Source organism: Ambystoma mexicanum, chromosome 5p, assembly GCF_040938575.1.
Source record: "Ambystoma mexicanum isolate Mex_15411 chromosome 5p, UKY_AmexF1_1, whole genome shotgun sequence".
Taxonomy (NCBI): domain Eukaryota; kingdom Metazoa; phylum Chordata; class Amphibia; order Caudata; family Ambystomatidae; genus Ambystoma; species Ambystoma mexicanum.
Genome location: NC_090930.1, coordinates 983,492,633 through 983,520,235, shown reverse-complemented (window position 1 = coordinate 983,520,235; position 27,603 = coordinate 983,492,633).

Below are 27,603 nucleotides of genomic sequence, written 5' to 3'. Positions count from 1 at the left end.
ACACATGCACTGACCGAACCTCACTAAAATGCCCATTAAACCTATAACTTTATGTTTTGAAGGAATTGAACCCAGAAACTGACGAGCGGAAACAAGATAAGATATAGGGGCAGACAAGACTTTAAAGTAAAACTGACCCCTTTGTATTCTTTCGAAATGTAAAGGTGTGTGTGCCATTCTGACAACTAAAAATAACAAAAAATATGGACTAAATGTACCCTTTCTCTTCCTTTCTCTGTACCCTACGAATCCTCCCCATCACAAACCCTTATGTTTCTGGATTTGTTATTTTTTAATTTTTAATTTTGCCTTGTTTTTCATTTATTGTTAATTTATTACCATTGTCTATACAAATGTTCTAATCTGATTATTCCTTATAACGCTTGCAATAATTGTCACTCTTCATTTTTTGATGTTTATTTGGAATGTTTCTCATTGAATCAATTGCTTGTTGGCTATTACCAACATCAAATGTTTGACAACAGATTGCATTAAATAATCAGTAAAGAGGCCCTGATTTGAAAAAGGCTTTAAGGAAAGCCGAAACACGTGTAATCAAGGAGGGCAAATTTGTTATAATAAAAGAACAATTTGGTTTTGCAACCTACATCTGGCGCTATCTTTTATCTGGGTTTCTCTCTCAACTAACTATTATAATAGGTGTGCCACGTAATGCAGAATCATTTGATGCAGAACCCATGGGGCAATTAAGATGTTCCAACAACAGGAACATTTAGCCACTAGCCAGGCACTCCTGATACCAGCATTCTGGCATCCCAAACAGAGACCAAAGGGGTCCGAAAAGGGGACATGTCATTAGAGCAAATACTGAAGACTTACCAGCTGGCTGCGGAAAGCACCTTGGAGCAGCATGCCACAACCACGACACAGTTGCAATGAAACGGCAGCATTAGAGCTGTGCTACCTCCTTTGGTGAAGTTGCTGGTAGTTTTGTTTTTCTGTGTCACGAGCCTACATCAGGGTTGTATTACCATAACTGCAGGAGTCGCCTGGCTGGTACTGTGTCACATTGAGCAGAAGGCCGTGGATCCCATGCAGCAGCCAATGAAGGATTACACATGCATCTTAGTTGGTGCTGGGAGTGAGCCAAGGTAAACATGAATTTAACACCAGAGCTGGACATACAAACGTTTCAGGGGCAAAAGATGTCACCCGCATTCAGCTTCTTTCAATAGTACAAATGTATTGCGTATTTAAGTTTGACTATTCTCTCAATGTGCTGATGATTTGTTTTGTAGAGCTTCTAATTGCTCATTGCTATCTGAATTTGTTTTTTTAATAACACCTATTTGTACATTTTAGTATTGTATTTATCTAGATTTTCATGGTTAAAATAATAATATTTCACACGAATCAGGTCAAATGTAAGAATACACTTATAGGTGACGTGGCGACTGATGCTGCCTTTGCATGGCAGGAAAGCTGGGGCTTTTTGGTCCATCTTGGAATGTGGGTAGGGAGGTGTGTGGGGGGGTTAATGGTTGTGGGGGTGTAGGGAGGGGCATTTTCTGGGGAAGTGGCAAAGGTAGAGAGGTGAGGAGGAAGCTGTGGTGTACCAGGAGACTCGGGTATGTGTGGGGGGTGCAGGTTGGGAAAGCGGGATGCCAATTGGCATAGCGGGGGTGTCAAAGGAAGGCGCACCCCCTTCCTGAGAGAATGAAGCAGGGGTGGAGATGAAGTGGGGGATCGTCATTTGAAGAAGTGGAGCATAAGAGGGGGCGCTGAGAGCTCTCTAACCTTTGCCGTGCAGGAAAGATCCGCTCAGCAAATACCTGCCGAGTGAAGACATGGAACCTGATAGTAACATAATGGAACATTGATGAACATTGCCATATGCTGGATCCCACTCCCGCCCTGCATCCCTGACCACTAGAATGATCATGAAGTACCTAAACACCTATATAAACAACAGGAGTATGAAATCTATATTGCCTGCGCATGCCGCATAGAGGCAATGTAGATCAGCAAGATCCAAGAGCCATACAACACATGCACAGATCTAATGCCATATTATGATGAATAAGAGGGGATTTCAACATCATAGCCCTCTTGAGCTCTGCGGCAAGCATTCTCGGCAGCGGCCCTCATCTTCTTAGCGTTGGAGCCAGGACAGCGTTCCAATGTAGAGAAATCAGCCACTTGACCAAAAGGAGGCATAGTACTATAAAATGAACGTAGATGTAGTGGTCGCATCTACATAAAATGTACTGCAAAGTGCCAGAATTATAGAAATTTAAATTGAGTGTATTTAAAACAAGCATTTCTAGAGAGTTCTTATGTCTACATATTACCAACCAGGCCACATCATCTATAGGTTGACCGAAGTCCACCTCCCAGGAACCAGAAACCTTCAAATGAACTTCAGATCCTTTTATTGTATTATGTTTTTCAAATTTATTTTCAAAAGAATAAACAATATAATATGTAATTCAAGATCCCCATAGTTGAAATAGCATAATGCTGATGTGATATTTACTACTGTATTTCCATATAATTTTGTGCATAAATGCAGTAAAATTGGAATAGCATATCAAACAGGGGGTGATGTGCATTAAAAAAGAGATTATGTAGAGTAAAACAGAGCGTATACAAATAAGAAGTCATCCCACATAATTATAACAACTGAAGTCAGTTTAAGAGCTAATTTCCTCAGGGAGTTGTGATCAAGCAGCCTCTGCACCAACCGCGGAAGAGTTCCCACACATATATGAGCGCCAGCCCTTGCAAGTAGATAATTGCAAAAACGGATCCAAATGTCCATGGGTTTATTGGGCAGAGCTCAGGCTTTTGTAGTTTTATAGAAGCTTCCTCTTGATCACGGCAGTGGGCTTCCTCCTCCAATCAATAGCGGAGACACACCGAAGATACATGCCATAACAACCCTTCGATGAGCCAGAATTATGAATAATCTGGGTAAACTTCTCAGATGAACAGGGGGATATCACTGGTAAAGCCAAGGAGGTCAACAAGGGGAATGGGTGTTAATTTGGTGCTAAGAATGGTACTCGTACCAAAAGATACATCCTGCCAGAATAAGTCTATAACAGGACATAACCAGGATAAATGAAAGAACCTTGCATAATGCTGGATACATCTATTACAAGAACGGGGTCATCAAGAGTAAATTCTGTGCAATGTGGCAGGTGTGTAACAGCCTTATGAATACATTTGAAGTGTAGGAGTTTAAAATGATAGTTAAATGAGATGAGATTAATTTGAGAGCAAATATAAGACCATGTTTCACCACCAATATATTCATAAAGGTCCCTTTCCTTCGTGGTCCTGTAGTTGCCTGACGGGAGCCCCTCCTCCTGGCCAATCCTGGAGGACAGACTGGAGCACAACCTACCTTCACCCTGAGGCTCTATGATAGTGAGGACAGCACAGGGGCAACACGACCTCTCTGGTAACACGGCAATGCTGTGCAACATGGGTTCCAACCCCTGTTTGGTCCTGCCTTAGAAGCTGGAGAAATCTATTATTAAGAGCCATATAAATGCCCACTACAGTACAATTATGGAGGGATGTAAAAGTGGGTGACTGCAACTGAAAAGAGGCTAGTAGGTCCCTGAAGGTACTACCTATCCAGATGTAGAGACAATATCCACAGCAGATGTTCCCCAAACGGCCTGAAGTTGCTCAAGTGTTATAAAAAGAGAGTTTGGAAAGAGATTACCAAGTACGCATAACTGCAGTCTCTCCACAGTGTGAATGAAATGCCTTTCAAATGTAGTGTTTACCGATTCCATATTAACTAATGTTATTAGAAGGAAGATAAGTAAGTATGTACTTTATCTTACAGCTAGCATCATCCATGCACTACATGTCATGGCTTCAATATTACTTTCAAACAAAAAGTTCCCAAATTTGGGGAACCTACGTCCCCTGCACACTATCTGTGGCTCAGAAAACAAGCCCAACTTGTTAGTATAGCTGGCCCAGTATATGGCCAGCTGTCACAATCTTTACATAAATGGTAATATTTCTTAGATTATAATTCTCTAAAACCTTGCATATTCAAAATAAGAACTTGGTGTTTTGTTATAAAACATGTTATTCTGGATGCCCAATGCATTTCAGAATTCTCACTCTCTTCATCAGGGGCTTATATTCAAAATGATTTCTGCAATAAATATTTTTTTAAAAAAGTTTTTAGATAAATTGTACAGAGGAATTCATGTGCACAAATTATATAAATAAAAATGTAAATGTTTGTTTGTTCAAAATCTAAAATCTGCGAAAGTTCTTCACCGATTGCTTTGAAACTTCGACACGTTGCATACGAATAGGCACGTGTTTTTATATACCTACTATACATATGACAGGTAAAAACATGCTTTTTCTGAAACACAGCGCCATCTGTTGGATGTAAAAGCAACACACGCTATACTAAATATTTTACTGAAAAACAGCGCATTCGGTTGGACATAAAAGCAGCTTAAAATCTGTTTTATTCTCAACAGAATGAACGCGACAGGCTGAGAGTGGCTGAACGACGTCAACGAGAAACAACAGATCAGCGTCAAACACAACTCAGTGCTCAGCAATCACGCAATTACAATCGCCTTGCATTCCGGTACAACCCAGCTGATTATTATAGTTTGAGCCGGCATGTTCTCATCGGCACCATGACTGAAGTGTGTCCTTATTGCACGGCTATGATATTTAATGGAGAAACTAAAGGGATGTGTTGCGCCAACAGGAAAATTAAACTGCCTCGACTTGGAGAATCGCCAGAGCCATTAAAAACTTTGCTTGCTGGATATACCGCTGAATCAAAGCGTTTCCTATCTAACATCAGGAAATACAACTCATGCTTCCAAATGACGTTGTTCGGTGCAGAAATCGTAACAGCTCAATTCATGCCAACTTGCGTTTGCAATCACCATCATCAAAGCTCAAGGCCAATCGTTAGAATTGTGCGGTTTAGATCTAGACACAGATTGCTTCTCACATGGACAATTATATGTTGCGTGTTCTACAGTTGTCATGATGCCTACCCCCGGGCATCCGGATCAAGTCCATCAGCCCCGGGAGCAGGCATCCAGATACTCATTAAAACCCCAACAGCCCCGGCTGGGGGCTGTTTGGATTCAGTCCTGGCGCCTTAGGCACCAGGCTCATCATAGAAATCAGTCCTGGTGCCATAGGCGCCAGGCTCATAGACTTTACTTACCTTATGCAGACCATGCTGCAAATGATTCCAAGCCAACGTGAGGCCTGGATGGGACTATTTTATTACAGGGACTATTTTTCACTCAGGTGTGGGTCTGGGGAACTTCTTACCTGGGACTACTTTGCAGGCTATATAATCCACGCTCGAACAGCAGCCCATGCTTTGCGTTATTCTGCATCCAGCAGCATGACGCTCACCGTGTCTGCAAGTCAGCATCCAGTCTTCTGCCACGCCCGCCTCGAATCCGGAGCTCCTAGACAAAAGGCAAAGAAAGGAGAAGAGGTTAGATCACAGACATTATTTGCTTCCTTATATGATTCCGGACCCAGCACATCTCCGAGCCTGGAAAGGACATTATTTCAGCACGCGTCGCTTCGCCAGCAGCAGCGCCGCGTTATACTCACCAGTCCACCGCATCTTTCGACTCGGCGCTGCCTCCATCATTTTCTTTGTCGAAACCCAGCACCTGGGGGGAAAACAAAAGGAATAACAAGGTGAGCTGAGAAAACCAACAAGGACAATCTTTTTGCCACCATAGGCTTACCTGCTTTACCAGAGGAGGTATTATTCTTTAATTTGCATCTTCCTATGCCGCACCTATAAAGGGAGAGAAAACAGCAAGTTAAACTCATGCAACTTTTACCGGACAGTGTTTGGTAATACAGACTCTTACCTGAACGCCATCAGCTGCCTCCAGGCAAAATTCTTTTGGACCCAGCTGCAACCTAACGAGGGAATGGAACAAGAGTGAACATCGGACATATTGAACTCTTTGAACTTTATAGACACTGGAGTCAATATTCCTCCGGAACTCCTCCAGTACCTTCAACCCAGTGAAGTAACTGGTATCTACGCGCCCCTGCATGCCATGCTGGATGGAGAGCTCATCATTTAAAAACATAAGGTGAGGTTATCAAAAGGGAATATGGGAGGTGATTAGTGGGGAGAACGAGAACTGTTGGGGGGGCCATCCGTCAAGTCCACGGGTGGCTAAATCCCTTTCTCCACTTGCAGGAGAATACTTCTACGAGTCCAGCAGACAAGATTAGGCGGGCCAGTCCAGACTGTCATCTCTTCACTACGCATCATGTTGGTGGAGACCGCAGCTGTCCGGGTCCGATCGGCGCCCCTGTGGGAACCAGGTGAGCGTAACAGAACACAAAGCCTATCTACAAATCCCCACCCGGGCGTAATGGAGACCTCAGAAACCGGCCAACTAGCCCAATTGTTAGGAGAACTTAGGGCAGAAGTGCACTCCGCGCGCCAAGAAACTAATGCCCTCAGGAGAGAACTGATTGTGTCAAAGGAGCGCACTGATGATCTTGCCAGACAACTGGTGCAAAACCAAGCCGGGCAAACACCACTACCTGGACTTGGGGGGAATTCAACCCCCGTTTCATCGAGCAGCCCTGTGCAAATGGTTCTACCAGGGAGCATTCCTTTAGCTCCACCCGAACGCTTTGCTGGGGACCCGAAAAGGTTTGCCGTGTTCATGAACCAATGCCACTTGCACTTTTTATGCAGACCAGGAGCTTTTCCAAACGACCAAGCCAAAGTAGCCTTTGTACTGTCATACCTTAGTGGCAGCGCAGCGGATTGGTCAATTCCATTAGTCAACCAGGATGACCCTCTTCTTCGGGATTTTCGGGGTTTTCAATTGAGCATGGAAAGATTATTCACCAGACATTCACAGGGACAGGCCCTGGATAACGAACTTCTATCCCTACGACAAGGAAACCAGGACCTGCTAACTTATATCGCAACCTTCAATAGGTTGGTGGTGGAAACCGGATGGCCAGAGGTAAAGCGAATTACATTATTTCATCGTGGACTTCGGGGTGAACTCAAAGATGTTTTGGCCCAAGTTGTGAACCCACCTCAGGATTGCGCAGAATATATAGACTTAGTGGTCCAGCTAGACCACCGACTTCAGAATAGAAAAGCTGATTGAGCTAAGTTCGAGAATCGGGTATTGGTTAAACCCAATGTTACTCCCAAAGGAACAGATGCATCAGAACCAATGCAGATCGGAGGGGTTAAGGGACCCTTAACTCAAAAAGAAAGAGAAAGGAGACGACAGATGCAGTTGTGTCTGTACTGTGGGGCCTCAGGACATTTTCTACGGGATTGCCCTATAAAACCATCCAAGAAAGTAGTCGGAGTTGCTGATAGAAATCAAACAGAGCCTGATTCAGGAAACGACCACGCCCGACAAGCGTAGAGGTCCGCTTGCCGAGCTTAAAGAAGGACACTCAGACCTTGCACTAATCATACCAATGGTCCTTATTGATCCAAGGCAGCCATCACATATGCACGCAGTTAAGGCATACATTGATAGCAGGGCCGTAGGAAACTATGTGGACCACGAATTGGCTTCTAGGATGAATCTACCTCTCTGAAAAAAGACCACTTCGGATGTTATCACCACAGTCGATGGAACGGAAATTGCCTCTGGCCCTGTAACTCATTCTACCACAGAGATGACACTGTTGGGTGAAGATGGGCATCGAGAGACTATTGTGTTTGACTTAATCAAAGCCCCGCAGTTCCAAATAATACTGGGGAGACCTTGGTTGGAAACACATAATCCTTGTATTGATTGGCGAGAGAAGAGAGTAACCTTCCCGGAGTGTGCACACACCTGTTACCCGGAAAAAACCTTGAACAAAAGCCTGGCCACAGTCGCTAATCCAGTCATGCAGTTACCTCAGGAATATCAAGAATTCCAGGATGTTTTCCAAAAAGAACAGGCAAACACCTTACCACCTCATAGATCATACGATTGTCAAATCAACCTCATACCCGGTGCACAACCTCCATGCAGTAGAATCTACGCCCTTACGGAACCCAAAAACCGTCACCTACGACAATACTTGGACCAATACCTTGGTAATGGCTTCATTCGTCCATCTAAGTCCCCTGCAACTTCAGCTTTATTCTTCGTGCCCAAAAAGGAAGGTGACCTCAGAACGTGCATAGAGTACTGCGCATTACACCAGATCACGGTGAAGAACCGATATCCATTGCCCCTGATCCCCGAACTACTAGACGAAGTAAAGGATGCTTGCATCTACACTAAATTAGATCTCCGAGGGGCATATCATCTGGTACGTGTAAAGAAGGGCGACGAATGGAAGACCGCTTTTCGCACCAAGTACGGATTATTCGAATATCAGGTGATGCCCTTCGGGTTGTGCAATGCACCAGCAGCCTTCCAGTATTTTATGAACGATGTCCTTCGTGAACTCATTGACGTCTGTGTTGTCGTATACATAGACGATATTCTAGTGTACTCCTCCTCAGAATCAGACCATGCTAAGTACGTTCGTGCAGTCCTTGAGAAACTACGCCAGTACAAGTTATATGCAAAACTGGAAAAATGTGTTTTTCATACTACAGAAGTTGAATTCCTTGGATTTATCCTGACTCCAAAAGGAGTCCGAATGGACTCTCGAAAGGTGGACGCAATTCTCAAGTGGCCATCACCCAGTTCAGTTAAAGGGGTGCAAAGCATGCTTGGATTTGCTAATTTCTACCGCAGATTTATTCCTGACTTCTCATATGTTGCACACCCCATCACAGCACTTTTGCGAAAAAACAAACGCTTCTTGTGGACCAAAGAGGCTGAAAAAGCCTTCCAAGAACTGAAATTGAAATTCACGTTGGCACCTGTCTTAAAGCATCCACGCCCCGAGCTCCCATACATAGTTGAAACCGATGCATCCAGTTTAACCATGGGGGCTGTCCTGTCCCAGAAGGATCCAGAAACCGGTCAACTTCATCCAGTAGCATTTTAGTCCAGAAAATTCTCGGCCCCTGAATTAAACTATGCGGTTACCGATAAAGAGTTGTTAGCCATCAAATCCGCCTTCAAGGCTTGGCGGCATTATCTTCTCGGTGCCAGGCATACCATTACTGTAATCACTGATCACAGGAACTTGCAGTATTTAAAAACAGCCAAGGCCCAATCATCGCGTCAACTTCGATGGGCCTTATTCCTTGCCGAATTCAATTTCGTGATCACTTACCGACCAGGTTGTAAGAATGGTAAGGAAGACGCTTTATCCCGAATCGGGATGGGAGAAGCATATTCGAACCCAGAACCGGTGCCTATAATTCCTGAACAAAGAATTCTTGGGATAAGTACTCTACAGACCTTAGAAGATATTCATTTAAAGATCCAACAACTTTTCGATTCAGCAGCCCTGCAGGACTGGGTTAAAAAGGGCCAAGATTATTCAGTTGTCAATGGCCTACCTTACTATCAAGGGCGTCTATTCCTACCACACAAGGAACTACAAAAACAAGTCATCTCCAATTACCATGAAGCTCTGATGGAAGGGCACCCAGGTATTGCAAAAACTGAAGCTACATTTAAAAGACAATTCTGGTGGCCCACCTGGCGAAAAGATGTAAAGTCATTTGTACTGTCTTGTAGCATCTGCGCCCAGAACAAAAGCCAAAAGAAGAAACCAGCTGGTCTTTTACAACCTTTAGATATTCCACCCACACCATGGCACACTTTGTCTTTAGACTTTATTACAGATCTACCGCCATGTAATGGATTTAACACCATTCTAGTTATTGTGGATCTTTTTTCCAAGATGGCCCACTTTATTCCTTTAAAAGGATTACCTTCTGCTTCAATCTTGGCCAAGGAATTTCTCGAAAATATTGTTCGAATATATGGATTTCCTTCCGTATTGATCTCTGACTGAGGTAGTCAGTTCATTTCACAATTTTAGCAGAAGTGTTGTCAATTGGCACAAATTGACGTAAGGTTATCAACCAGTCACCATCCCCAAACCGATGGTCAGACGGAGAGAACCAACCAGACTCTTGAACAATACCTACGTTGTATGCTCCACCAAACCGAAGGTAATTGGAAGGACATTTTATGGATTTCTGAATACGCATACAATAACTCTGTACATTCAGGAACCGGACAAAGCCCCTTTTATACCATATATGGACATCGTCCTCAAACCTCAGAACTTGATTCGCCCCGGCATTTAGAAATGCCGGCAGTAACTCATCTGCATTCTACTATTACACAAGCCTTAAAAGAGGCAACAAAACATTTGAAACAAGCAAAAGAGAAATACAAGAAAAATGCTGATCAACATAGAAGTGAGACCCCACCATATCGAATCGGAGACCAGGTTTGGCTGGCTACAAGACATATTCCTCTGAAAGGAACTCAGACTTTTAATCCTAGATATTTGGGACCTTTCACCATTAAGGCCATTATCAACCCAGTGGCCGTCAAATTAGAATGACCCTCTAATATGCAGATTCATCCTGTCTTTCATGTTTCACTTCTAAAACCAGTTCAACCCGGGACAAGATTAACCAAACCACCTGACCCCATCCTAATAGACGGAGAACCTGAATTCGAGGTAAAAAACATCCTGGACTCTAAAATGGTTAAATCAAGACTTTTTTATTTAATCGACTGGAAAGGTTACGGACCACAAGAAAGGGCATGGGAACCTAGTGACCACGTTCATGCTCCTCGATTGGTGAAAAAATTCCATCGGGACTTCCCAGACAAGCCAGGGCCAAGGGGAAGAACAACTTTAGGAGGGGCCTTGGGGGGGGGTGTGCTGTCATGATGCCTACCCCCGGGCATCCGGATCGAGTCCATCAGCCCCGGGAGCAGGCATCCTGATACTCATTAAAACCCCAACAGCCCCGGCAGGGGGCTGTTTGGATTCAGTCCTGGCGCCATAGGCGCCATGCTCATAGAATTTACTTACCTTATGGAGACCATGCTGCACATGAGTCCAAGCCAACGTGAGGCCTGGATGGGACTATTTTATTACAGGGACTATTTTTCACTCGGGTGTGGTTCTGGGGAACTTCTTACCTGGGACTACTTTGCAGGCTATTTAAACCACGCCCGAACAGCAGTCCATGCTTTGCGTTATTCTGCATCCAGCAGCGTGACGCTCACCATGTCTGCAAGTCAGCATCCAGTCTTCTGCCACGCCCGCCTCGAATCCGGAGCTCCTAGACAAAAGGCAAAGAAAGGAGAAGAGGTTATATCACAGACATTATTTGATTCCTTACCTGATTCCGGACCCAACACATCTCCGAGCCTGGAAAGGACATTATTTCAGCACGCGTCGCTTCGCCAGCAGCAGCGCCGCATTATACTCACCAGTCCACCGCATCTTTCGACTCGGCGCTGCCTCCATCATTTTCTTCGTCGAAACCCAGCACCTGGGGGGAAAACAAAAGGAATAACAAGGTGAGCCGAGAAAACCAACAAGGACAATCTCTTTGCCACCATAGGCTTACCTGCTTTACCACCGGAGGTATTATTCTTTAATTCGCTGCATCTTCCTATGCCGCACCTATAAAGGGAGAGAAAACAGCGAGTTAAACTCATGCAACTTTTACCGGACAGTGTTTGGTAATAAAGACTCTTACCTGAACGCCATCAGCTGCCTCCAGGCAAAATTCTTTTGGACCCAGCTGCAACCTAACGAGGGAATGGAACAAGAGTGAACATCGGACATATTGAACTCTTTGAACTTTATAGACACTGGAGTCAATATTCCTCCGGAACTCCTCCAGTACCTTCAACCCAGTGAAGTAACTGGTATCTATGCGCCCCTGCATGCCATGCAGGATGGAGAGCTCATCATTTAAAAACATAAGGTGAGGTTACCAAAAGGGAATATCGGAGGTGATTAGTGGGGAGAACGAGAACTGTTGGGGGGGCCATCACTAAAGTCCACGGGTGGCTAAATCCCTTTCTCCACTTGCAGGAGAATACTTCTACGAGTCCAGCAGACAAGATTAGGCGGGCCAGTCCAGACTGTTATCTCTTCACTACGCATCAGGTTGGTGGAGACCGCAGCTGTCCAGGTCCGATTGACTCCCCTGTGGGAACCAGGTTATCGTAACAACAGTCAGCATATCTCCACAGACAATGGAACAACAATAACTATTGTATACCCACAAGCATTGTGAAATTAAACATATTAGAAATGTGCGCTTTCTGTTTTCTTTCTTTTCCATTTAAGCAGACTGAGCCAGAGCAACGTGTGGCCGGGGACAGATAGTCCATAATAAAAATGAAAATTCTATCGTAAATTCTCTGCAGAAAGCATCAGGTCATCAGGGTATAGAGATATGATTATTTTATGGGAACAGAGTTGGAGGTCACAAAGTATGTGTTTTTGTGGCTAAAGGCAGCATGAGGCTCCACACCCTAAAAGGAGGGGGAGAGAGCATCCTTGCAGAGTGCATGAGTCTTCAAGGATTTTTGGAACAATTGTTCCTTGTCTCTCTCCCTAACTAATCTGGCAAGGGTTCTGCTCAGCCACTCTTCTGCTCTATATTCCCTAGCGGTAATGTGCCGACCTAAAGAATCAAACTCCCTTTCTGCATTTTTGCGAAATTGATCTAAAATCACTTGAATGTTGGCTAGTGTAGGTTTATTTCCAAGTCATATGGTATGTATTCTCAAGGCCATGATGATCTACTTTTCAGTCGTTTAATTCACCCTTAATGGTACATAGTACACCAAACTCCTTAGCCCATGCTTGCCCCTCAAACTTAACATTAGAATGTTTCCCAGATCATTGAATAGTAAGTCACTGATCCAGCATTGACATCAATCTTTCTCTTTGCGAACATCAGTTCGAAAGACCTGATCTAAAAGAGAGTCCGCCATATAACTTCAGCAGTGGGTCTCAAAGAATTTAGGTGTGATGTGTAATTAGAGCAAAACTGGGTATTGGTGTTAGGGTGTTCTAGGTGAAATACAACACTTTTTCACCCAATTGGACACAATTCTAGGCATAAGAAAAAAAACAATTTGTGAGGCTGAATAATGTACATTGGAGGAAAAAGTAATCTGTAAGAGTCTACATGTCTGTCTCTACAAATGCTGACGAGCCATGCAGGTCACTTAGGGGAATGGTTGTTCTAGCAGATTTAGATATGTTTCTGGGAGCAGAGCTCAGCCTCTGTGTATTCAAATTACCACCCCATATAATAACCGTGTCCGAAAACTCCAACAGAGTTGGTGCTACCCAACTATCACCCTCACGGAGAACCCCAACATATCAACACAATTTCCCTCCCAAGACAAGACCCATCTAGACGTAACTGTGGTCATTGAGTGTGAAGTAGTGGAATTCAGAGAGGAGAGATCACGGTATGACCAAATTACACCCAGTGAAAAAGATCAAGAAAAATCATTGCTAGCCAATTTACATTTGATATGGCCCTAGGGTAATAGTTAGCTGCAAAGGTAACTCATTGATTTGTATGGGTTCTGAAATAAACAGACAGTTATGCACATTGTATTTAACATGCATTAACCATGGCTATGGCATTTGAAACATGTATTAATCCCAAACCAATATATGCTATAGCCAGAATGTATTAATGTGGAGGGCCAGGAGCCAGCAGGCTCAGTATGTACGATCATAAGATAGAAACATAACACAATTCAGTTGTCAGACGAGAGAGCCCATCCGTCTCCCGGGAATGATCCAGGAGCACATTCTGTATGTGATCTGGGGCGAAGTGGAGAGATTAAATCAACAGCCTCCTCAGGGTATGAAAAGAAGAGGATATTGCCACCATGAAAAAGCCGATGCCTGGCGAGATATATCATAGACTATCTGATGTTATGGTCTTGTAGCTTGCATTTAACATCGAGAAATGCTTTCCTGAAATTCTGTACAACTATGGCGGAGTCTGAGAATATTAGAAGGCTACCACCTTTCAATTGAAGTTCACCTTTTTCCCTAGCCATCTTCAGAATCACATCACAATCTTTAAAATTAAAGTCTGGCAATGATAGGGCGAGGAGGGGCACAAGGGAACTGCTCAGCCGTCAACATAGTAAAAAGATGTGAGCCATCATATAGCTCTTCAAATAACTGTTCTACAGAAGTCTTCAGAGCTCCAACATCACTGAATTAAATTGTATCAAGGTTGGTTTCCAGTGAAGCAATATGGGTGATGAGATCCAAAAACATGGCTTTTGCCTTTGAATCAAGAGCAGAGCATGATGGTGCAAGTTGCCCTTGGACTAGCCTTTGCCAGCACAACCACAAAGCTGATCTTGAACTGATGGAGATATGATTTGCCCATGCTGCGACTCGGGCCACAAGATCGGAGATCCATCCAGCAGAGACAGGACTATGATTACATATCTGTAAGATCTGAGTGCATCATCGCCCCCGCTAAGGTCCAAAGGGCCAGGAGGAGACCGGTCAGGTTTACACCGCACAACGAATGCAAAGCATCTCCAGAAACAGCGGGTCAGCACATGGACGAAAATGAAAAATTACAGGCTAATTTGGTGAACATCCAGAAGAAGAAGCCTTCTATGTAGGGACCACACTGGAGCAGGAGGAGATAGACACTGCTCTGCCAGAAAGAGAAACCAGTGGAGTGTGGCTAGCAAAGAATCAGAGCAGAGGCCAGATACAGTCTCTCAATATCGCAGTCCTGACCTTGCCATCAGCTTCCAGCAGGTTGGTGTCCAGCTCTCAGGTTAAGCAGGACCGTGGAGGGCCATCGCGGGAGCAGCCACCCGCATCTTAACCAAATCAGAATTGTAACCCTGATCCCACAAGCAGCTCAGGCAAGGATGAGCTACAGCAAAGCAGCCGCTGTGCTACCTGCCACTGGCAAGACAAGGCTACCAAGTAAATTAGTGCACACTCACCTCCCGGTGCTGTCTCAAAAGCCAGCTGCCTCCCCATATACATATACACACAGGCCTGATTTTATGGGATAATAGGATATAAAGTGAGAATGACCAGTAAATAAGGGGCTATTTCTGCAGCTGTTAGAGGAAGCTCAACAGAGCATCACCACCTTGGGCATATTCACGAATGCCCCCCCCGAACCTGAGAGTCAACTCTCTCATAGTTATAATAATTTTCGGTACAGCAGGCTGCAATGTGAACTCTGTCTATGTTTTCCTTTTAAAAGCAGCAGTAGTTGTAAAATTCAAAAGTGCCCATTTCAAAGTAGGTTATATCAGAGTCAGACAAATATAGACAACTTTTCTTAAGGTGCAATGCCTCTACAGTAGAACAGGCAACAGGATTCCACTTCACCCTACACATGGCATGCAGCATGTCCTTATAGTTCCTATTTCCCTGTAGGTGTATAGCATTAGTGTAGAGTGGGCCACCTTGCATGTTTATATCTATCTAAAACCATGTGAAGTACACAATTGTAGTCTTCACCTTATATTATGGCAATAATCCTGTGTTTTGCGGACTACACCAGCTGGAAATGGCCCGGGGCCCAATTTACAGGCCTAAGCAAAGCAAGGGATGTAGCGCCGGGCCCCGGTGCTGCCAACGGACCGTGGGATTATCGCTATTAACAACCTGAGGAAAACCCTTAAGGTGCTAATAGCAATAAAAAAAGCTGTCTGCGCTGCTTTGTTTGCAGCAACTGCTGGGGAGAGTCATGCGCGGTTGCAAGGAAATGGAAGGCGGGGATCCGCTAGGAGCCCCTCTCCATTTTCATGGTTTCATCAAGAAACCGTGCGCCAAGGCGAAGGATCCCTGAAGAAGCTAGTAAGGAGAGTTGGGGAGTATCTGGGAGAGTAAGGTGAGTGGAGGGGCTGGATGTCATGATCTCTGCTTCCAAAAGATCAGGACTTGCCCGACTCCCTTGGAAGCAGACCCATAACCCCGGTTCCGAGTGCCAGCCAGTCCCAATTGGGACCTTTTGGACCCTGTCCTGGCGCCAGTGGCACCAGGCTCATAAAGATGCCCAGTCCCAGCGCTGGAAGCGCCGGGCTCATAATGCTTGGGTGGACTTACCTGCAGCAGACCATGCTGCTTACTTACCTGCCAGTTGAACCCCTGATCCTCTTCTGTTTGGGACTATTTTTCCTGTTGGGTGGGGCAGGAGCCACTCCCTAGGTTCAGAACACTGGAACTCTTCTGGAAAGCAGGAACTCTTTTCTTACCTAGGCGTGGCTGTGGAAGGAGACACCTAAGCACTACAGGAGGCTATTTAAACCACACCCGATGGATGAATCTTGCTTTGCGTTATTCTGCATTCTCTGCAGCAGAACGCTCATCGTGTCTTCTGCTTCTGATCCTGGGCCTAAGGGAACAAAGGCTTACCATCCTGGAATCCAGTCTTCAGCAGCACCTGTAAAGACAAAGAAAGAACAGGTTAGCACTACGGTCTTCAGTGGCAGCGCATCTCTTACCTGGTCCATCGGCTGTCACCAACGCCTCGCGCTGCATTCCGGCATCTGAAAGACAAAGGCTTACCTACTCTTCGCATGCTCCGGAGGTCTTCGCACTGCATTCCGGCATCTGAAAGACAAAAGCTTACCAGCTCTTCGCACGCTCCGGAGGCCTTCGGCGCTGCATCCCGCATCTGAAAGACAAAAGAAGGTGCGTTTAAAGACATTGGGCAACTTTATTACTCACGTGCCATTACTCCTTCCCACGCCGAATCCAGTGGGTATTCCAGCACCCTTCAGCTTCTCTAAAGCTCCGAACTTGTACCTGCAAGATAAAAGGGACAGTTAGTGCGCATCGTGAAGCAGGCTACAAGCGCTTACTTACGTGCTTCCAGGCGCTTCTATTCCTCACGCGGGTTCGATCCTCAACTCTCATCAGCCCGCCATCCGCCATCGCCGGAACCCTGCAAAACAAGAGATATCATTACAAAAGACTTTTAAGACATTTGAAGTGCCCAGAACTTACCGTTCGTGCAGTTAACGACGGACAGCAGTTCTCTGAGGTCAAGAGGCCTGCACCCTTATCCAGTGAAGAAACTGGTTACGGCACCCTGCCCCGAGGCAGATGGAGAGCTCGGCGTTCACTTACCTAAGGTGAGGGCGTTAACCTTTGGGGTTCTACAGGAGAAGAGAAAGGGAAGAGGAGAGAGGCACCCAATAACCCCAGTTCATTAATCCCATATTTTCTATCTGCAGACATCTTACTCTTCGAGTCAGACATACAGTGCACAGAGGTCCAGCCCAAAGAGCCAACCGTGTGTTACACATCACCTTTGAAGATACGGCATTCACCCAGTCAAGACCGGCGCCTCTGCGGGAATCAGGTGAGCGTTACAGAACGCAAAGCCCACCACAAAACTCCCACCCAGGCGCTATGGAAACCTCGGATACCGACCAGCTAGCCCAGTTACTTGGGGAACTAAGAGCAGAAGTGCATGCAGCCCGTCAGGAAACAAATGCTCTAAGAAGGGAACTGATTATTTCCAAGGAGCGAACAGACGATCTCGCTAGACAATTGCTACAGTCACAAGCCGGACAAACTCCGTTACCCGCATCAGGGGCAAATCTTCCTTCAACATCCTCTACGAACCCAGTGCAGATCAACCTACCTGGGAATGTACCTCTGGCTCCGCCCGAACGATTTTCTGGTGACCCAAAGAGGTTTGCAGTATTTATTAATCAGTGCCGGTTGCACTTCTTATGCCGGCCAGCAGCCTTTCCAACTGATCAAGCTAAGGTAGCTTTCGTGCTTTCGTACCTTAGTGGCAATGCGGCAGACTGGTCGATCCCTCTAGTTAATCAAGATGATCTGGTTCTCCATGATTTTCAAGCTTTTCAGCTCAGTATGGAAAAACTGTTTGCAAGACATTCACAGGGGCAGGCCTTGGACAATGAGCTCCTTTCATTGCGACAGGGTAATCAAGACCTTTTGGCTTATATTGCGACTTTCAACAGACTGATAGTGGAAACTAGATGGCCTGAGGACAAAAGGATTACGCTGTTTTATAGAGGTCTACGTGGAGAGCTCAAAGATGTGTTAGCCCAAGTAGTGAATCCCCCGCAAGACTGTTCGGACTATATTGACTTAGTCGTTCAAATTGACCACAGACTGCAGAACAGGAAGGCCGATCGTTCCAAGTTTGATGCTCGAGTATTTTCCAAACCACCAACTCCTACCAAAGGAGTAGACTCCGGGGAACCCATGCAAATAGGGGGCCTGAAAGGACCACTAACACAAAAGGAGCGGGAAAGGAGAAAACAGCTGCAATTATGCCTCTATTGCGGAAACTCGGGGCACTTTCTTCGAGACTGTCCGGTGAAACCAGCCAAGAAGGCAGTAGGAGCTGCAGTTACCAGGGTCACAAACTCTGAGCAGGGAAACAACCTCGCCCGACAAGAATACAGGTCCTCTTGCCGAGTGTTAAAACCAGTTCCGTGACCTCGCATTTCGTGATACCTATGGTCCCCATTAGCCCTGAACATCCGGATCGATTACATGCGATTGAAGCTTACGTCGACAGCGGTGCCATCGGCAATTATGTGGATCATGAAATGGTTTTGAGGATGAATCTGGCTCTTTGTCCAAAGGCTGTAAAGGACGTCATTACTACGGTGGATGGTACGGAGATAGCCTCCGGACCAGTTACGCATACCACCCAAGAAGTGACGCTAGTAAGTCAAGATGGACACCATGAGAAGATCGTGTTCGATGTGATCAAGGCCCCTCAGTTCCAGATTATTCTAGGAATTCCTTGGTTAGAGAAGCACAATCCTCAGATCGATTGGCGAGCAAGAACGGTTCAGTTTCCAGAATGTGTCTCTACTTGTCACCCTCGACCTGGTGTTGCACTGGCAGCAATTTCCTCGGAGGCTACCCAGTTACCTCCTGAATACCTAGAATTCCAAGATGTTTTCCGGAAGGATCAGGCTAACTCTCTATCTCCTCATAGGTCTTATGACTGCCAGATAGACCTGATACCTGGATCTACTCCTCCTTGTAGTAGAATTTATGCCCTCACCGAGCCTGAGAATCTTCACCTCCGACAATACCTGGATCAATACCTAGCGAATGGGTTTATTCGTCCTTCCAAGTCCCCTGCTTCCTCAGCTTTGTTCTTCATTCCAAAAAAAGAAGGGGACCTTAGAACTTGTATAGATTATCGCGCCCTGAACCAGATCACCGTTGAGAATAGATATCCGTTACCTTTGATCCCTGAACTCCTGGACCAAGTCAGAAAAGCATGCATATATACAAAGCTGGATCTTAGAGGAGCCTACCACTTGGTACGAGTAAAAGAGGGCGATGAATGGAAGACGGCCTTCCGCACCAAGTATGGGCTATTTGAATATCAGGTCATGCCCTTCGGACTTTGCAATGCCCCGGCCGCCTTTCAATATTTTATGAACGATGTCCTCAGAGAGCTCATAGATGTGTGTGTTGTTGTTTACATTGACGACATCCTCGTTTATTCTTCATCGGAAACTGAACATCGGAAACACGTGAAAATGGTCCTCGAGAGATTGCGTCAACACAAACTTTTCGCTAAGTTGGAAAAATGTGTTTTCAACGTGACTGAAGTTGAATTCTTAGGATTCATATTATCACCTAGCGGAGTGCGTATGGATTCAAAGAAGGTCGATGCAATTCTCAAATGGCCATCGCCATCCTCCGTAAAAGGTGTTCAAAGCATGTTAGGCTTCGCTAACTTTTACCGCAGGTTTATCCCCGAATTCTCTCTAATAGTCCAGCCCATCACCGCCTTGTTAAAGAAAAACAAACGTTTTGAATGGTCTACTGAGGCGGAACAAGCTTTCCAGAATTTGAAGACTAGATTTATCTCTGCACCGATCTTAAAACATCCTCGCCCAGAACTCCCCTACATCGTTGAAACTGATGCTTCGAGCCTTGCCATGGGGGCAGTTCCATCACAAAAGGACCCAGTAACCAATCAGTTGCATCCCGTGGCATTTTGGTCCCGCAAATTCTCGCCTCCTGAAATCAATTACACTATTACTGATAAGGAACTTCTAGCTATCAAGTCCGCCTTTAAGGCTTGGCGGCATTATCTTCTGGGGGCCCGACACACCGTTACTGTGATTACAGATCACCGAAACCTGCAATATTTGAAAACCGCAAAAGCTCAATCCTCTAGGCAACTCCGTTGGGCACTATTCTTTGCCGAGTTTGACTTCATAATTACCTATCGACCTGGTACAAAAAACGGTAAAGCTGATGCCCTTTCTCGGATGGGAGTGGAAGAACATTTGATCAATCCTAAACCTGTACCTATCATTCCCGAACAAAGAATTCTGGGTGTAATCGCCACACAATCCATAGAGGAAGTTAAGGATAAAGCCAGGCTACTGGTAACTCCAGCAGACATACAGAATTGGCATCTGCAGGGAAAGGACTTTACGGTGAAGGACAACCTATTATATTTCCAAGAACGGCTATACCTGCCCAGCACAGATTTACAGAAAAAGGTAATCTCTTGTTATCACGATTCTTTAATGGAAGGACATCCCGGTATGACCAAGACCTCGGAAAAGATCAAGCGCTACTTCTGGTGGCCGTCTTGGAAAAAAGATATCAGAGACTTTATAATGTCCTGTGGAGTATGCGCCCAAAACAAGAGTCAAAAGGAAAAACCAGCCGGCCTCTTACGCCCTATTGACATCCCGCCTCGCCCTTGGCATACGCTTTCTATGGACTTCATCACCGATCTACCTCCATGCTCCGGATACAATACGATCCTAGTAATCGTGGACCTATTCTCCAAGATGGCGCATTTCATTCCACTCAAAGGCTTACCAACAGCAGCAACTCTGGCCCGAGAATTTCTCGAAAACATCGTCCGACTGCACGGTTTTCCTTCAGTTCTAATTTCGGATCGAGGTAGTCAATTTATTTCTCATTTTTGGCGAAGTTGCTGTCGGTCGGCTCAAATTGATGTGAGACTTTCGACCAGCCACCACCCTCAAACCGACGGACAAACCGAGAGGACCAATCAAACTCTGGAACAGTATTTGCGCTGCATGCTACAACAAACTGAAAAAACTTGGAAAGATATCCTTTGGATAGCCGAATATGCCTACAATAACTCTGTCCACTCGGGAACTGGGAAGACCCCGTTTTTTCTTTTATACGGTAGTCACCCTCGAACCTCGGAGTTGGATCCACTCCAAGATCTTGGAACACCAGCAGTAGACCACCTGCATTCTACAATCACCCAAGCCTTTAAGGAAGCCGTTTCACACCTTCAAAGGGCTAAAGAACAATACAAGAAAGGAGCAGACCAACATCGGAAGGAAGCCCCCCAATATCAAGTAGGAGATCAAGTCTGGTTATCCACCAAATATCTACCTCTAAAAGGACCACGCACATTCAACCCAAGATACCTTGGTCCCTATTCCATCACTACCATAGTAAATCCAGTAGCGGTCAAGTTGGACTTGCCCCCTCACATGAAGATACATCCTGTCTTCCACGTCTCTCTATTAAAACCCGTGCAACCTCAAACCCGACTAACTACATCTCCAAAACCTATTCTAGTTGATGGAGAACTCGAGTTTGAAGTCAAAAGCATCCTGGATTCCAAGATCTCCAAATCTAAACTATTTTACCTGATTGACTGGAAAGGCTACGGTCCCCAAGAAAGATCCTGGGAACCTGCAGAATATGTCCACGCGCCTCGTCTAATCAAAAGATTTCATCGAACATTTCCTAACAAGCCCAAACCCCCGGAGAAGCCCGGTTTGGGAGGGGCCTTGAGAGGGGGTGCTGTCATGATCTCTGCTTCCAAAAGATCAGGACTTGCCCGACTCCCTTGGAAGCAGACCCATAACCCCGGTTCCGAGTGCCAGCCAGTCCCAATTGGGACCTTTTGGACCCTGTCCTGGCGCCAGTGGCACCGGGCTCATAAAGATGCCCAGTCCCAGCGCTGGAAGCGCCGGGCTCATAATGCTTGGGTGGACTTACCTGCAGCAGACCATGCTGCTTACTTACCTGCCAGTTGAACCCCTGATCCTCTTCTGTTTGGGACTACTTTTCCTGTTGGGTGGGGCAGGAGCCACTCCCTAGGTTCAGAACACTGGAACTCTTCTGGAAAGCAGGAACTCTTTTCTTACCTAGGCGTGGCTGTGGAAGGAGACACCTAAGCACTACAGGAGGCTATTTAAACCACACCCGATGGATGAATCTTGCTTTGCGTTATTCTGCATTCTCTGCAGCAGAACGCTCATCGTGTCTTCTGCTTCTGATCCTGGGCCTAAGGGAACAAAGGCTTACCATCCAGGAAACCAGTCTTCAGCAGCACCTTTAAAGACAAAGAAAGAACAGGTTAGCACTACGGTCTTCAGTGGCAGCGCATCTCTTACCTGGTCCATCGGCTGTCACCAACGCCTCGCGCTGCATTCCGGCATCTGAAAGACAAAGGCTTACCTACTCTTCGCATGCTCCGGAGGTCTTCGCACTGCATTCCGGCATCTGAAAGACAAAAGCTTACCAGCTCTTCGCACGCTCCGGAGGCCTTCGGCGCTGCATCCCGCATCTGAAAGACAAAAGAAGGTGCGTTTAAAGACATTGGGCAACTTTATTACTCACGTGCCATTACTCCTTCCCACGCCGAATCCAGTGGGTATTCCAGCACCCTTCAGCTTCTCTAAAGCTCCGAACTTGTACCTGCAAGATAAAAGGGACAGTTAGTGCGCATCGTGAAGCAGGCTACAAGCGCTTACTTACGTGCTTCCAGGCGCTTCTATTCCTCACGCGGGTTCGATCCTCAACTCTCATCAGCCCGCCATCCGCCATCGCCGGAACCCTGCAAAACAAGAGATATGATTACAAAAGACTTTTAAGACATTTGAAGTGCCCAGAACTTACCGTTCGTGCAGTTAACGACGGACAGCAGTCCTCTGAGGTCAAGAGGCCTGCACCCTTATCCAGTGAAGAAACTGGTTACGGCACCCTGCCCCGAGGCAGATGGAGAGCTCGGCGTTCACTTACCTAAGGTGAGGGCGTTAACCTTTGGGGTTCTACAGGAGAAGAGAAAGGGAAGAGGAGAGAGGCACCCAATAACCCCAGTTCATTAATCCCATATTTTCTATCTGCAGACATCTTACTCTTCGAGTCAGACATACAGTGCACAGAGGTCCAGCCCAAAGAGCCAACCGTGTGTTACACATCACCTTTGAAGATACGGCATTCACCCAGTCAAGACCGGCGCCTCTGCGGGAATCAGGTGAGCGTTACACTGGATTAAGGTGCTGGAGGCAGGGGAGGAGGGAACACACAATTGCCGGGTGTAGCGACCACTAGGGTTGCACCAAACCACGGCTTGGATCACTGAGGGTGCTAATATATTATAATATCATTTATTTAATTCCATATCAACTCTGCCATCTTCAACACGAAGAGAGTGTCCTCCATATTAGGTGCTCATTTGCTGAATACAGAAATCTTTTTCCTGCTCAACTTCCATGATTTCCTAACAAATCTACCCACTCATCAGAATAGCTTCTTGACTGCTGAAATAATTTAGAGGAATGAAGCCGAATCAACAGTCCTTTAGCTGATGATATAAGTGGGGAAAAGGAACATCTCTCCCGTCCATCTTTTAGGTAATTTCATATGCTTTGGTCTGCTGAGAAATGTCTCCTGTAGTGATGCAGTTGTGATCTTCCTTTATGTATAGAGAAGCCACTCCAAGCCTTTGCTTTCTGACAACCCCAATGATGTCCTTGACATATCAGGTGATACCAGGGCTCGAAATTGGTGGGAGCTTTTTAGCTACTGAATAAGGTCTAGTAGAGCCTGGTTGTTAGACACCAACAGCTACCAGGTGCTACCTTTGGCTCCCGAGCCAAATGGTGCAACACAACTATTGCTATCTGACATTAACTCTGTGTCTTGGAATGCACATTAAAAGGTACATTAGTAAAGCTCTAGAAGGCATGTAAAGCATGAATGGCCATATGTACTGGACACAAAGCTATAGTTGCTTTTCATTTGGAAGTTAGATTTGTTGCATGTTATGTATTAGTGCCATATTCTGCAGCATCAGAGAGAAAGAGAGTGATCAAAGTCACATTACAGAAAAAGGGGTGTCAGCAGGGATGCAAATGTGGCAGTAAAGAAAGGTAAAGATGAACACAGTTACAGATGTAATGGGAGAGATATGTAGATGCTACCCCTGGCGACTCCTAAAAAAGGTTCCGGTTCCCCCATACTTCATGTAAACATCCATGCCCTGAGGTCCTCCCTAGAAATCTTGCATTCCTTGAGCACCTGCGTGGCAGCATGGGCTTTATAAAATTCTATCCCTAATCTACCTCAACTTGGTGCGAGAAACCATAAACTACTTCATCATTATCTGCCTTTCCAGCATGAAAATAACCACAGACCACTCCCAACCAGATCATTTGGAGCCCAGTTTGTGTCAACGTCATCGTCAGAGGTAGGCATTTCTGTTTTATGGAGCCTTTGGTAGTAGGATGGGAGGCATTATTGATGCCAACAGTGTCTGTTCACCTTACCCCTGGTTAGTCCTTCTTCTCACATATGACAGAGCTACCAACATTCCTTCGAATCAGCCACACAAGGATTCTGCCGGGCCAATTTCCTCTCTGCATGCTTCCTAGCCAGCACATTCTGGGCAGGAAACTGGATATCAGGCTTAGCTGCCACCTCAAAATTGCCCATGTTAGCCCAGAGTTGAGCAAACAGTGAGGTTCCCCAGTCATCTCATGCAGCTTCTGGAGCCTGAACATATCTGCTTCAAGTCCAGTCCAGTAATTTGGCCCTAATCTCTGTGCAATACCTCCCTTAATGGCTAAAGATCGCCCCCCACACATAAACCTTGAACACCTTCCAGATTGACTTCACTGACACAGAATCATTCTAGTTCTTCCAAAGAAATTGAATAATTTTGCAGGACAACAATGCACAGAAGGCCTCATCAGAAAGGGTATCCGGTTTGAATCTGCACAGAGCTGGGCGATGTATATGACCAAGAAGGCACATTTGAGGGTCATTGGGAAATGAGAATGTGTGTGGCAGCACACTTGTAATCTTTGATCTATTGTAGAATTGGTGACAAAACCAAGAATCAGTCAGTGTGCAAGGCTGACCCCTGGACCAATGTACACAAAGTGAACTGCATGCTACTGCCATGTCTTAACTTCCACGCATCTACCAGTTCAAACAAATACATTCTGTCATACAGTACCTGGCCTGCTGGACAACATCCATCAGTAACAAAAGACCCATTCAACAGTCCATTCCATACTAGATTAAGGTCCCCTCCTATCAATCTTCTCTGCCCCATCAACTCGTGGCAGTGAGAAATCCTCAGACTGCAGTCTGAGGTCTCTCAATTTTCGACATATATGTTCAAATTTTTAGTCTACTGCCACCAAATGCAACCTTCCCATGATATACCTGCCATCCATGTCCACCACCTGCCCATTTCCTGTTTCCACTTGTAAGTATCCTTTCCACCACCTAGACTGTACTCTGCTCCCTAATTGCTATCAATTATCAAAAAGCACCCTGCAAAGGGATTGTTCTACTCTCTACTGTTTTTCTGATTAACAGTTTTCTGATTGCTATGTTCACCTCTCTTTTCAATAAGTAAAATAATTAGCTGACTACAAGATGGGCAAACAGGTCTCAGTGACCTGTTCTTGGGTCACTTATTGGAAGTCGTGGTCAAGACCCATCGCCCAAGTTCTCTCAACATGATTGGGCAAATGAGATACAGAATAACCCTTTGTCATATTGAGTAAAAAGGTAGTCTAGTGTAAGGTATCTTTTTTATGTTTACATATATCTTATTCACTTTTTCCATATGAAGGAACAGCATACAGGATATCTTCAGGATACAGACACCTCTGAAGACTTTTACGTTCTCAACATAAACTCTTAAATAATTACAGGCATGGTTACATCTTTACGTCTCTTAAATTCGTGTAGATTAATTGTATAGAGGTGAAAACAGCATTTCACACTAAAACCCCACATTTCCTTCATGGAAATATTCAAAGTACCTAACTGCTAGTTCTAGGATCTAATGCAGGGTTGACTAGGCCCTAAGGGCTGATTGGGTACAACAACGTACATATGAAGTTGCAGAGGTAATGCTGGAGTCAATGGCAGACCACGTGTTCGTTATTTCTAGCTACCACTTGTGTCTGGCATGATTGGTACCCTACGGTCCAGTTTATTGTCACACTAGGTAGTACAGTGAACCCAATGTCCCAAGCAGGTTTGGATCAAAAACAGTGCCAACGGTGCATCAATATTTTTTGTCTTCTCGGTTACGATTGGGCCTTAGCTGTCAGATCTTCGTATTGTTGACATTCAGTCAGAAGGCTGTCAACAGTTTTTGACTGGAGCAGCCAAACTCTCAGCTCATTCTGATTCCTGGGCTTATTCGGTGGCTCCCTGTAGCACCTGTGGCGTTTGTTGTTCCGTCGACAACGGTTATTTCATGGTCAGGGCTAATGAGATGCACCACAGGTCTTTTATTCCAGTGGAGGAACAGCTCCAAAGTAATCCGGATGAAATGGAAAGCATGTTTGTAGAGGGAGTGCGCTGAACAGTGAGAGGTGTAGGTGGGTAATCAGGCTTGTGTAACTTTGCCCTAGCATGTCCCTGGGTCTAGCAAAACAAAATGGGTGTAAAATTTAGAATGAATCTCAACCTCAGGTGGTGTTCTGGGCAATCCTCCAGACCATCCTTCTTCACCTGCCAAGCCATTACAAAAGGGGAAAGACCATATGCAAATCAGGTCTGGTCCCACCCCTTGTTAGCGAGAATTCTCAAGAATGTGCTAATTTCCCTTACCTTGTGAGACCCCCAGCAACGTTGCTGGATTTCTAGGATTTTATTTTTTACCTGGAAAGAGTGTGAGCCTTTCTTTTTTCCCACTCTTTCATGTATTTGGTGTGTGTTTTACTTTAGTGTTCTTTGGATATGAAGTTTTTAGACAAACTCCATAGGCATCATCTTTTTCTTGTGTGTCGCACAGCACCTTCAGTGCAGTGGCACAGGGATGTCTTTCGGACTTCCCAAGGTTTAAATACCTTCTCTGGGACTGACTACTGTCTCCCAGTGTATGTAAAGTTAAATTGACTTTTCTAGTCTTTTTAAATTCATAGATCCCAGCACACACTACCTTCCTATAGAGTGCTGGAGGGGTTGCCTAGCATCCCCTATGTCTAAACATTCATGTAACAGTCAAATGTTACCCTTTCCTCTTGAAATGGCTGGTGGCAGTGGTTTTAGAACAAACTACCATGATTTTTCCCGACCGTGGAGACCTGAATGCACTCTGGTGTGATTGGCTGGCTGACTGTCTGGCAAGGACAGCCACCCTGCTGGGTGAGTGACAGCTAGGCTGGAATGAATGGCAGACAACTGTTTAAAAGCAGGTCTCTGGGACTTGGAAAGCAAAGTCAACCACTGGACCGAAAGAATCAAAGACGAGCTGAAGGAAGACAACTGCTGCAACTCCTGGACCTTTGGTTTGCCGGTGAAACCCTGCTGCAGGTCCGAATTGCCTGAAACTTCCTAGACAGAGAAGCCCTTCAAGGACGACTTCTTCCCTTGAGCTGGTGGGAACAACCAACTCGCAAGCCACTTGGACACTGT